The sequence below is a fragment of the Ceratotherium simum genome, chromosome 13 (assembly GCF_057802395.1).
Source record: "Ceratotherium simum simum isolate JZ-2026a chromosome 13, ASM5780239v1, whole genome shotgun sequence".
In the NCBI taxonomy this organism is placed as follows: domain Eukaryota; kingdom Metazoa; phylum Chordata; class Mammalia; order Perissodactyla; family Rhinocerotidae; genus Ceratotherium; species Ceratotherium simum.
In genome coordinates this window covers 43191088-43204867 of record NC_141912.1, presented here as the reverse complement: position 1 = coordinate 43204867, position 13780 = coordinate 43191088, and the positions used below count along the sequence as shown (strand labels likewise).

At 41.6% G+C, this 13780-nt stretch overlaps 1 pseudogene; it reads right to left on the bottom strand.

The window, feature by feature from the left end:
* Positions 1-11153: 11153 nt before the first annotated feature.
* Positions 11154-11885, bottom strand: LOC101400596 (small ribosomal subunit protein uS3 pseudogene; annotated as a pseudogene).
* Between the last annotated feature and the right edge of the window lie 1895 nt (positions 11886-13780).

Here is a 13780-nt window from a genome sequence, read left to right as displayed (position 1 = left end):
CTACCTGAGAGAAGAGTGCAGAATCAGATACCCTTTCAAGATCCTTTTCTAGTTCTGAGTTTTTACATATTTAAAATTTAGGAGCACAAATAAATTTTAAGCTTCCCATTTCATTTTGCCCCCAAAGTACATAAGTTTGACATAGAGCATAGAATTAGTCAATGGAAAGAAAAAAATATAAACTTGAATTTAAATTTATTTTTCCTTAAAATGACAAAGCTTATGATTTGCCACATATTCTACACAACTTTGGAACAGAATTCTTTCTCCATTTATTCCTAAGAATTATTATATTTAGGAGAAAGGCATAGGGAAGAATGTTTCTTTCTAAATAAGATTTTATTCAAGGTTGGCAGCATTGAGGTTCTAGGAAATAACGATGGGGCAATAATCATTTGTTCTGCCTGCAAAGTGCTTTTCCATGGGAGGACCTTGAAGAATCTTTAGAAATGGTGACCTCAATAATCCAAGCCACATTTGTGTGGGAGAACTGGCACATACGTGTGACAATGTTATAGACAACCAAAGGGCTGCAAAGGGAAGTTAGATGCTTTGCCAAAGGTCAACTTACAGATCCCTAGGAACAGTTTGATGATCATTTTCTTATATGTTAATCACTGACAGTGGATTAATATGTTTCTCTTCCAAGAGTATCGGAACAATGTCTTAAGACTTTGGAACAAACACTTTCTTTAAAAGATAATTTATTTTACCTTCTCAGATTATGAAAGTAGTACACGATCATTGTGGAAAATTTGGAAAATATAAGATAATACGAAGACGGAAAAAAGTCACCATAACCCCACACTCTGAAAACAATACCCTTTCTTTCTTGAAATATGTGAATGACTTCTGATTTCTTGACTAAACTTTCACTGATATGTTGGATCACGTGGTTCAAAATCTACTGTACACTCCTTCCTGCTAGATGAATGGGGTCCATATCATAGGATACAGATGCTAATCCAGGGAGATCAGTATTAGAAGGTCAATAAATGAAAGAAGATGCTGCTACAGAGAATTGTACAGGTATACAAATGCCTGGTTTCTCCTTTACCTGAAATGGAGCAAAATTAAACCCACCCAAGACACCTTGCATACGGGCGCCTCTGGGTCATAGAGTAAACTTTCCTCATTCAACCTGTGACCTAATAATGGCCTTCTCCTTTTTTTCCCTGCTATCTCTTCCATTTCTTAAATAATGACTTCATATGTAAGGATAAAAACTTTACGTAGTGGAAACAATATCAACTTTTGAAATTGGAGCATAAGATTAATGGGCATGATTTTAAAGAGAGCAATTCTATTATTAATGAAGATGTGAACTGTTATGGGTCAGAAGGAAAATATTTTCAAGCTTTAACAAATAGCTGTTTAGAATTTATCACGCACTGCTGGCAATACAATGATTAAAAAATTGATCTGCACTTAAGAAGCTGGACTAGAGATGAAGTGGATTTGACTGTATGGAACAACCATGGCTTAAACATGAAAGGGTTTATTCTTTTCCAAAAAAGAAGTCTAGGGGAGATAATCCAGGGATGGAATAGTGGTTCCACAAAGTCATTGGACACTGGGCTCCTTCTATCTTTCTACTCCATTATCCTTGGCTGGTGGCTTCCATCCTGAAGGTCACCTGAGATGGCTTTCTTAGCTCTAGCTCTTCCCTCTTCACCTCAAGCCTAGGAAGGTGGAAGGAGGAAAGGACAAAAAGTCCAGCCTTCCACCTGAATCTATTCTCCTTAAGCAGTCTTCCTGTAGGTTCCAGAAAACATCTCTCCTTATATCTCACTGATCAGAATTTAGTCACATGACCATACTTGGCGAAGGAGGCTGGAGAGGGTAATTTTTATGTGGGTTTATTGCCACCCTGAATAACTGGGCCTCTGTTACTAAAAAGCAGGGGAGAATGGATGTTGGGTGGCAACTTACAATTTCAGCCTTAGGAAATTAAAATCTACCTGGGGAAATAAGAACCTGTAGACTTGAAAAGACAATTACGGTATATTGTGAGGGCCAAGCAATGGGTTGTTGATATATGGAGGAGGAAGAGAAGGTGTCAAGGCAGTCTAGGAAAGCTTCTTGGAAGAACTAGGATTTGAACTCCCCTTTCAGGATGAGAAGGATTCAATAGGCACAAAAGACCGGGGAGGGCATCCCAGCAGGAGGCACTGAGCTGAGCAGAAGCCTAGACGCTGGACAATGCAGTTCAGCCTTGGGCAGGAGCAACAGTGACCAGATGTTAAGCTGGGAGGTAATGGAGCTTTTGGCTGCAGGGAAGGAATACTGACTGATTTTTAAAAATTACCCAAGGCTAAAGTTACAAGATCACTTGGCCAGGATAAAATGTGAATACTGAATTTGTTTCCCTATTAATGGAACTGACACTCCTATATTCTATACACGATTCACACCAGCAGAAATGATCGCATTACTTACTCCAATGAGTTCCCCTAATTTTGGATTGTCCAAAATAGCAAAAAGAGTGTAACCAGTGAATATATGACAACAGTAATCAAAACAAATACATGGGACGCCTAAGGCCACAGTCCAAGGCTATTATTCATTAAATGGGGGCGGGGGGGGAGCCTACAAATTGAAGGTTCTGGGCCCCTTTCCTAAATATTAATTGTTTATTTCACAATTCTTCTGCGTTTTAAACAGACCTTAAACTGCCCCTTCTTAATATGCTCCCAGAAAGGATTATAAACTAGAGAGGAGGCTGGTTTAAACAAAGTAATCAGAAAGTAAGCAATCTTCTCTTTCTCTCTGGCTGGAAGCTTGTTTTGTCTGTTAAGGAACTTTTCTCTTCAGCGCACAGACCTCAAGGTCAAACAGAGGTCACTCTTCTGCTTTTTGAGGTATGGGTGCCTTCACGTTATTTGCTCGTTTTTATTGCTGAGAAAAACCATCCATTTGCCCACATAACCGGGGCCTCCCCAACACAAAGACTTGAGCATGGGCACTGATGGGGGGTTAATCCCATTCAATACAAAGCATACAAGTTCAAATCTCATTTAATGTTGGACTTTGCAGCAAGAACACAAACATTTCCAATTTAGAAAAGGAAGATAGAAATGTGACAAACAAGCATGCTAATCATTTAGTAGAATAAATCGTACCAACGTGATACTAAAACTGTCAGCTTGGTGGAAAAAAGGATAAGACTCCATTAATAATACAACAGCAATGCTTACTTTTTCACATGAGGAAAATTCCATTACAACAAATAGCCTGGGGCTTTCAAATTGCTTTTGTTCTAGATCAGTGGAATATTGTTATAAAGAATATATTGCTAGCAATGATAGTTTGGATCTGAAGATGAAACCTGGCCGATTTTTTAGACAGAAGCAGCAGAGATGGCAGTGGTTGCACGCGGGGCCACATGTGAATAACTTCCTATGGTGCACATTTTATTTTATTATTTATTTATTTATTTATTTTAATACTAAGTATTTTATTATTTTCTTTTATTTTTTTGAGGTGAGGAATATTGGCCCTGAGCTAACATCTGTTGCCAGTCTTCCTCTTTTTGCTTGAGAAAGATTGTCGCTGAACTAACATCTGTGCCAATCTTCCTCTATTTTGTATGTGGGACACCGCCACAGCATGGCTTGATGAGCTGTGTGTAGGTCTGTGCACAAGATCCAAACCTGTGAACCCTGCGCCGCCGAAGTGGAACATGCAAACTTAACCACTATACCACCAGGCTGGCTTAAAAGGTACTTACTTAAAATGTAGACCCTTCACACGGGCACACAGCTCAGTGAGCAGAATGCAGGCAGGAATTCAAATCCACTTGCCCCCTCAGCCAGGGCACAACTGTACAACCTTTTGCAGAGGTCCTGGTGGCACAAGATTGTTCTTTTAAGGCCTACTTATAAGTTGACTCTGAAATGTTTTTCCTTAAGTCTACCCCAGGAAAGGCCTCACTATATGCAGCCTTTTCTTTCTTTTTTTTTTTGTGAGGACGATTGGCCCTGAGCTAACATCTGTGCCAGTCTTCCTCTGTTTTGTGTGTGGGTCACTGCCACAGCATGGCTTGATGAGTAGTGTAGGTCCGCGATGGGGATCCGAACCCGTGTGCCCTAGGCGGCCGAAGCGGAGCATGTGAACCTAACCACTATGCCACCGGGCCGGCCCTATGTGCAGTCTTTTTAGTTATAAGGCCTTCTAGGATAGATTTTCCCATTTAAGGATTTGGATGGATGCTTTTTTCCCCCTGGTTTTGGATGCCCTTTCGATTCATCCTACAAGGGTCTTGTGAGCCCTGCCTCCGCAACAGTGCCACGCTCATGGTGCATCTGGCAAGATGTGGGCCAACGTCTGCAGAGGCCTTGCCTGTATATCCAGAGTTCTCAACTGACACGTGATCTCCAGGAGACTGTCTTAGCTTGGGTTCCCTTAAAAGCAGACCTTAAGACAAGGATTTGGATATAAATAGTTTATTTCAGAGGTGGGTTGGGGAATTGAGACAAGGTAAAGGGAAATCTCATCAATGAAGTGCACATCAATGAGTAGCCTACTGCTGTGGGCAGCTGGGGCCCAACCCCACCGGGGACCCTCTGTAAAACTGTAAAACACACCTCAGAATTTTCCCATTGAGCGTGAGGAAGCTGAGGTTTTTATTCACTAACTCTAGCCCTCGTTGATTGAGGATTGTTCCTGGGTGTGTGGACAGATGTGGTCCTGGGGCCAGGAAGGCTCAGAGGCAGTATAAGCAGTGTTTTAGGATATGAAGCAGTTGATGTGCACAGGAACTTCCACCAAAGCTGAAGATGGTCTGCTGGGTGGGCTGAGGGGTTGTGGATGAGACATCGACAACGTCTCCCTCAGAAGCCGTTATTCGCACATCAGATCCTGATACGGTCCCAGTGGTTTCTACCCTCTCTACCTCCCTAGACATGCTGGGGCAGAGACAGCTTGAGAGCCATTTGTGCACTGAGTGGCCCTTAGACCCCACTCATGCTCTTAGAAGGTGGTTCTTTCTTCCCCTTTACTCTCTAAATCAGTGCCTTCTGAGTTTTTGCACGTAATTGAACACACAGAAAGGATCTTCTTTGTACAGCATGTTGATTTTCTCAAGGTTTGCTTTTGGGGGAACAGAAATTAAGAGGCTGCTCCTAGATGGAGATGCCAGTAAGAGTAAAGAGGTTTCAGCAACCTTGAGGGCAAAGGGAGTGTCTATCCCAGCACTCAGCCTGTGCCTGCAACCAGTGTTGGGTTGGAAAGTTCTGTGCCTACATCCTCCTGCTCACCAAGTCCTGCTGATATTCCTTTACACAGGGGTTCTAACTTTTCTGTGGTCAGGGACCTTTTTGAGAATCAAATGAGAGCCATGGACTTGCTCCCTAGAATAATGTGCAAACACACACACATAGATACATAATTTGTCTGTGGTTTCAGGGGATCCACATAACCCCTGAAGCTCATCTGGGGACATTCTAATACTTGAGCAATGGTGCTGATTGGGTGCGTCCATTTCCCTCCGTTTCTACAGCCCAAATGCCTCAATTGGGTTTGCCCAGCTTTCTGACCTGGTCTTTGACATAATACAGTGAAATGACGAAGAGCCACATAGCCAGGGATCATCCTAGCTGTGCTACACGTTGGCTGTGTGCCTTTAGGCAGATCTCTTAACCCTTCTGTGCATGGGTTTCCTCATCTGTACAATGAGGATCACAGTAGTACCTAACTTAGAGGGTTATTGTGGGTCAGAGAGTTAGTAATGTTAAAGTTTCTGTTAGTAAATGTAAAACACTTAGGAACCATGTCTGACACAAGCAAATGCCATGTGAGTGTAAGCTGTTGTTATTGTTGTTGTTATTTGGATGGAAGCCATTGCTTTGGAAGGTAGAGTGACTTGATGGAAAGAGTCTAGAGCTGATGTCAGTCAGCAATGGGTGGAAACCTTTCCACTCTCAATTACCAACTGTGTCATCTTGGAGTAAGTGAGGTTTTTTTCACTCTCTTAGCCTAAATTCCCTTATCAAGGAATTATTAGTTCACTGGTTCTCAATAAACATTCTGTAATGTTCTTTTTCTAAACCAAAAATGAAATCCATTGGTAATATGATCATTCTACACACAAAATTAAAGAATAATTATAATGCCCAAATATAATGGAGAAATAAAAGAAGAGCAGTTTGTCATAAAACTATATAAAATGCATAGGCCTAACTATAATAGAAAATACAATGAAGTTGTCAGATGCTCGCACCTATGTGTAGAATCACCGTAAAGGTGACAACTTCAACTGCAGACTGATACCATTGTGTGGCTTACAGTGGTGACCTAAGTACCATGATCAGTATTGTCAAGTGACAGATTTTTTTTTTTGAAATCTGGCAAAGGGTGACTCACCCTTGGTAAAGTTTTGAACAAAACGAAGTTAGAATCTTCTCTCAGTTTAAATAGTAGTTTACATTCTTGGAAAAATCAGTGTAAACCCATGACAAAACACTTTGTGATTATATAGAAAACAGAGTTGGAGGCCAGGCTAGATCATTATGAACAGGCTTTTCACCCATATAAATGTCCAGCAGGACTTTTGAAAGTTGTGTGGAGCGGTCATGGAAATTCTTTGTTGAGTAAGACTGGCCCATACATTGAAGGAAGTATAGCACCCCTGATCCCAGCCCACTAATGCCAGTAATGCTAATACCCTAATCATTGTGATACTAAAAAATCCCCCCAAATTTCCAAAACACACCCTGGGAGGGATGTACATCTCTCATTGACAATCACTGGGTTAACTAGTCTTTAATCAAAAAGGCCTGAAAATCTCATGACCGGAAAAGATCACTACAACCTCCACTGTACCTCAACCTCTCCCAGGGCTTAGGACTCCAGCTCCGGGGGAAGGGAACAGAGCTGATGTGACAATGGTCCAGGGCCAGCCCTGGAAAGGACCTTGAGGAAGGCAAATGATGTCTCTACCTTCTCCTCATCCCACCTCCTCCCGTGTCTGCAGGGCTTTTTCCACTTTCTCCTCCCTCTCAGGCCTTCTCCCTATCAAAACTCTCTTTCAGAAATGGAGATGATGCCAGGGATTTATATCTTGTGAATATGTGTTAACTTTATATCACTCAAATCCAACGGCCTATTAGCATATAAAAAGATGCTCCAGCTCGCTAGAAATTAAGGTAGTGAAAAATTTATAACAATGATGAGATACTATTTCACACTCATCAAATAGACAAAAATCTGAAAGTCCAACAATATTTCATATTGGAAAAAAAGGTGGAGAAATTGGTACTACCACTCTGGGGAGCAATTTGATTTCATCTATTAAGATCGGAAATGCTCCCATTCCTACATCCCAGGACATCTACTGTTAGGTCTTTACCTTAGAGAGACACTATTTTATTGCACCAGAAGATATGTGCATTTGTGGCAGCATTACTTTTAATAGTGAAAAACTAAATCAACTGGAAACATTTAAATGTCGTTAATAGAAGATCAGATTCATATATCACTGTATATTCCTATTCCTGCAAGGGAATATTATACAGCAATTACAGTGATGAATCGCAGCTTTGTGTCCGACAATGATAAATCTTAAAAACAACACAGAAAAGCTAATTGCAGGATACGTAGAGTGTGACACCATTTAAATAGTTCAAAACCCTGCAAAACGGTGCCATATATTGTTTATAGATACATGAATATGTAGTAAAAGCATAAAACACGTACAAGAATGATTAATGCCAGCTTCACGATCTTGGCTATTTCTGGAGAAGGAGAAAGAAGATGAGCTTGGGAAGAGGATACACAGAAAGTTCTCAGTTGTATCTGCAATGTTTTTGTTCTCTAAAAATATATCTGAAGGAAATGCGGCCAACTAAGATTTAATTGGTTATAGAGATTGCTGGATATACTAGGTGTTCATTATATCTTTTACATATTTCTATGAGCAATATACCATAGTAAAAATAATTTAAAAAATTAATGCATCTCTAAGGGGTGTTTGTATTCTTTCTTTTTGTGTGAGAAGATTCACCCTGAGCTAACATCTGTGCCAATCTTCCTCTTTTTGCTTGAGGGGGATTTGCGCTGAGCTAACATCTGTGCCAATCTTCCTCTATTTTTTGTATGTGGGTCGCCACCACAGCATGGCTGACCAGTGGTGTAGGTCCATGCCCATGATCCGAACATGTGAACCTGGGTCACTGAAGCGGAGCACACCAAACTCAAGCACTAGGCATTGGGGCTAGCCCTGGTATTTGTATTCTTGATTTAACAAATTCTTTTTGACTTTCTGGGCACCGGGTGCTGAGACAGAGAACTCAACAATGAACCAGACACAATCCCAGTCTTTAGACAGCGGTTCTCAAACTTTATTGTGCATCAGAATCGCTTGGAGGGCTTGTTAAAACACAGCCTGCTGAGCCAACCCCCAAAGTTTCTGATTCAGTGGGTCTAGGATGGGGCCTGAGAATTTGCATTTCTAACAAGTTCCCAGGTGATGCTGATGTTGCTGGTTCGAGGACCACACTTCTCCTTAAGTCGTTTAACACTATTGTGGAAGGACAGTCTTTGTTCCTGCTGCAAGGATTCCAAGAACTGATGGGAGAACTATTTTCTGGATGGCCTGCTTGGCCAAGTCTCTAAAAGCACACTTGTGCTGCCCGCCCGGGGCCACAAAAAAACACCTCATTTCCTGGCTTCTCAAGAATGTAACTCCATCCTCTTACCCCGTCTTATTTGTGGCTGTGTATATTTCAATTCATCCTGTTAAAATATTAGCTTCTGTGGGGCAAATATATATCCTGTTTGGTGTATAGTCCATGCACAATGTTAACAGTGGTTATTCTTGGATGATAGGATTTTGGGCAATTTAAAAACCTTCTTTTTGCTTGTCTGTATTATCTAACACTTACATAATGAACATTTTCATTATGAACAAGTGTTAATTATATAATAAGGACAAATTATACTTTAAAGTAAAATCAATGTGTATCAAATTGTGTTAGGCCCTGTGATGGGGATGGAGACACTAAGAAGTAAGATGCTAAGAAGTGGGAGATGCTAAGAAGTAATACAAATATGTACTCGCCTGTAAGGGGTTTATGATTTCATTTATAAGAGAGAATATACACTGGAAAAATGTTTAGTAATAAGACAAGGTTTTCAGGAAACAGTATTCATTGAGAATTAAATGTGAAGTTGGCAAGTAATTTGGAAGGAAAAAATGACTGGGCTGAGTGGCCTTAGGAGGGGCACATGGGCCCAGCCTTGGATGACAAACTGGCTTGGCATCTGCCAGAGCCTAGGCAGAAGACAAGGGAGGATGCAAGGGTCTCTGCAAACCCCCCGGGGTGCCTCTGTTACAGAGCACAGCAGGTGTTAGTGAACATTGTTGATGAAGTGAAGTGAAGAACTGAAGAATCATTGAATTCATATAGAAACTTCACTTGGGCACAAGTAGATACTCAGCACAATGGTGGCTCATACCGTCTCAGGCTGCAGCCACGAGGCACATAAATAGAAACCAAAATTAATTTCATTGTGGGTTTACAACAAGTCAAGTATGGGAGAAAAGTCTGTCAGTTTTTTCTTTTACATGATTTCTGCAATGCTGACCACATCCCAAAAGTGCATCTATGAGTTTGCAAAGAAAGGCTCCTCCGGACTGGATATACCTCTATGTGTGTTCTCCATTTTTGTCCTTAACATCGGGGAATTCTCTGTGGATTATCAGTCTTCTAGTTTCTCTGTTCAAAACTATACTTGCCCTGAAGGAGCATCTCTTCACTTCATATTTGATTGTTAATATTTTTCTCTGTGTTAAAAAATCTTGGGGGCGGCTACTTCTGGACAAGATAAAACAGCAGGGACCAAATTTATCCTTCTGCCTTGAATGACAAAAAAAGCGGATTAAAATATATGAAAAAATGGGGGGAGAGGTTGGGGGGAGTAAAGGGAGGGGCTGGATGGAGGAATTACAACAGGGCATGTGGAAACTGTTGAGGGTGACGGATATATTCATTATCTTGATTGTGGTGATGCTTTCATAGATGTATACAGATTTCAAAACTTATCAGATTGTGTGCTTCAAATATGAGCAGTTTATTGTATGTCAATGATATCTCAATAAAACTGTTCTAAAAGTACTGGGGAGAAAAAAACAGCCTGGAAGCACAGGAACCATTTTAAAAAATAGTCTGATGCTGTTAATTGAATAATTTCCCTTTCTTTTAGCAGATTTTAAAAATTACTGTTAAGGAGAGGTGAATATACAGTGAAAAATACTTTTATGTTATTTAATTGAATAATTTCCCCTCCTTTTATCAGATTTGTTATTACTGTTAAGCACAGGTGGAAATACTGTAAAGCTAATGAAGTTAAAGCTTCTGGACCCTTACTTTAACAGAGTTCTTTTCTAAGTCCTGTACCTAATTTTTTATTTGTAATTGTGTTTTCCTTTTTTTTTTAGTTGTTAATTGATGTTTTATATATTTAGTGAACTGTACAAAAGGCAACTTCTGTTCAGTGAAGCAACCTTAATTTTAATCTTTTTTTATTGATGTCAATAGTTTATAACATTGTGTAATTTTAGTTGTACATTATTGCTTGTCAGTCACCATATAAATGCCTCCCTTCACCCCTTGTCACCCCCAATCCCCCTTGTCCCTGGTAACCACCAAACAGTTCTCTCTGTCCGCGTGTTAGTTTATATTCCACATATGAGTGAAATCATGTGGTTGTGTTTTCTTTTTTTAAAAGAGGCCCCAAATTATATAAAATTTGGTGTCCATGAAATCTGAATACAACTCTACTTTTATTTTTCTTTTTAAAGATTTTATTAAAAGTCTTTATAGGGGGCCGGCCCGGTGGTGCAAGCGGTTAAGTGTGCACACTCTGCTACGGCGGGCGGCCTGGGGTTTGGCGGGTGGCCTGGGGTTCAGTGGCGGGCATGCACCGACGCACCGTTTGTCAAGCCGTGCTGTGGCGGCATCCCATATAAAGTAGAGGAAGATGGGCACGGATGTTAGTTCAGGGCCAATCTTCCTCAGCAAAAAAAGAAAAAAAAAAGAAAAGAGGAGGATTGGCATTGGATGTTAGCTCAGGGCTGATCTTCCTCACACACATACAAAAAATCTTTATAGAGTAACATCCAGGCTCCATATCCAGCTGCCAAGGAGACCCTGTTATGTTGTGGGTTCTGGCTGGGGCATGGCAGGCAGCTCTGGCTTCCCACCCCTCTGTTCCAAGATGGGGAGGGTGGGCAGTATCTTATCTTTGGGTCCACAATGCTCACACGGTCAGGCAGGGGCTTCTTAGGGCAAGTCCTACCACTTGGATCCCAGGGCAGCATGACCTTCACTTTGATGCCCAGCACACCCTGTCTGAGCTGCATATGGCACATGGTGGTGTCAATGTAGTGGTCAACAGGGTCCCCACTGTGGATCATCAGGCCATCCACAAACTTCTTGGATTTAGCCCTCTGTCCTCAGAGTTTCCCAGACACACCTGGCAGCCTTTGGCCCCATTCTCCATGATGAACCACAGCACACCATAGTAGGCCCTCGGCACAGCAAGCCCTCCTGGGAGTTTGTAACACAGAGACTCTGCCTGGGCAATGGCACACAGGGCTCTTGTGGCCACCTGTTCGGCATAAAGCTCTACACTGCTCTCAGAGAAGCCAAACCTCTTCTGAACCACAGCAGTCAATTCACAGACTCATGGCCCTTCTCACCAAGAACTTTCTGTGTGCTGGTGGCCAAGATAATGATTTCTGTCCTGGTTGGTGTCAGTTGGACCTCAACTCCAGAGTAGCCATCTTTGGCCAGCTCCTGAGTGAGAAACTCATTCAGTTTAGCTTTGAAAATGCCATCAGCGACAAACTTCCCCTTCTTGGGAATTTGCACCACCATCTTGCTGCCTCGCACCTCCTAAGGGAAAGGCACACGCTACTGTTAAACAAGGTAAAAGAATGTTATGTGAGCAAAAGGTTCCCATGGCTATTGCAGACAGGACACAGACACCCAAAGAAATTTAGGACTTTGGTTGCCTTGCTTAGACTTAGAGCATCATTCTCTCCTTGAATAAGCCTTTGTGGTCTTGGTTAAAGCAGCCGAGAAGCTATGAATAATATTTAAGACTGCCTCACTTTCTTTCTCATCAACTGCTCTACCTGGAGGGACCGAAGTGTGAGAGAGAAAAATGGTCCAATAAGTACAATTCATCTTTAGCAGCTCTGAAGGTTCGTTTCCTGCTTCCTTCAACAGCAATCCAGGGTCGGCCCCGTGGCTTAGCGGTTAAGTGCGTGCGCTCCGCTGCTGGCGGCCCGGGTTCCGATCCTGGGCGAGCACCGACACACCGCTTCTCCGGCCATGCTGGGGCCGCGTCCCACATACAGCAACTAGAATGGATGTGCAACTACGACATACAACTATCTACTGGGGCCTTGGGGGAAAAATAAATAAATAAAATCTTTAAAAAAAAAAAAACAAAAACAAAAACAGCAATCCAGAATTGAGCAAGCAATGTAGGAGAGCAGAGCTTTGCCTCAGGTGCTCTCTGTGACTAAACGTTGGGGAATCTCAGTTCCAACACCTCCAGAGACGGCGTCTTGAAATGATCATGGAAATAAGATATTTTACTACATTTGGGCCACATTTCACACTGTTCCTGAGTAAAATATTGTTGCTCTTCCTCTCTGCCTACCAGATCCTACCAGTCCTTCAGTACAAGCTCAGTAAATTCCTCTTGCAATTGCCTTCCCAGATTGATCCAGTCCAGAGTGAAATCTTCCTCCCCAAAACCCAGCACTTAAGATATGTACCATTCTTGAAGCTATTAGGAATTTAGACTCCAACTCCTATAACCACGTGATCTTGGGTAAGTGATAACCTTTCTGAGCCTAGAGTTCCCCAATAATAGTTCATTCTCCACACTAATATGTGTTAATTTTTCTTTTTCTGTTTTTTTTTTTCGTGAGGAAGATTGGCCCTGAGCTAATATCCGTTCCCCATCTTCCTCTTTTTGCTTGAGGAAGATTGTCCCTGAGCTAACATCTGTACCAATTTTCCTCTACTTCATATGTGGCTCGTCACCACAGCATGGCTTGACAAGCGGTGTAGGTATGTCCATACCCGAGATCTGGACCCAAGAGCCCTGGGCTGCCGAAGCAGAGTGCGTGAACTTAACCACAATACCACTGGGCCGGCCCCTAATATGTATTAGTTTTATCATTAAAATGTGTTCTGATGGCAATAATAATTCCTACTGATATCACGGAATTAAGCATGAGGCTTAACTAAGACAATATATGTAAACATCTTTTGTGAACTATAAAATGCTCTACAAATATAAGGTGTTGGCAGAGGCAGTATTCTAAATATTTAATGACTGCTAGGCACTGGCCTTGACCGATCAGAATAGTCTTCAACCACAGCACAGGAGCAGAGTCCATCCAGTAGACTCCCTGTGGGCCAGACATTAACTCTTTAGTTGCTAGATTAAAGGAAGTTTTAGGGTTTCCTGAAAGAGAAGCTGAGGTAACAGGGACCTAGTGGAAAGAAACTCAGGGGGCTAGGGCCACAGCTATCAAAAATATTTTAATATTTTACCAAGTATTTTAACCAGCATATCAGTACAATATATTATTGCTTAAAAAAGAGCAATACTCTTATTCATTTGCCAAAAAGCAATAGAGTTCAATGTGAACCTTTACGTACATATGCAGTTTTTTTCAGAAAGTATGCCCAATCCTCTTTTATATTCCACTGGTTTGTAATGATATTACAAAACTCAGTTAAACCTGAAAAGCCTA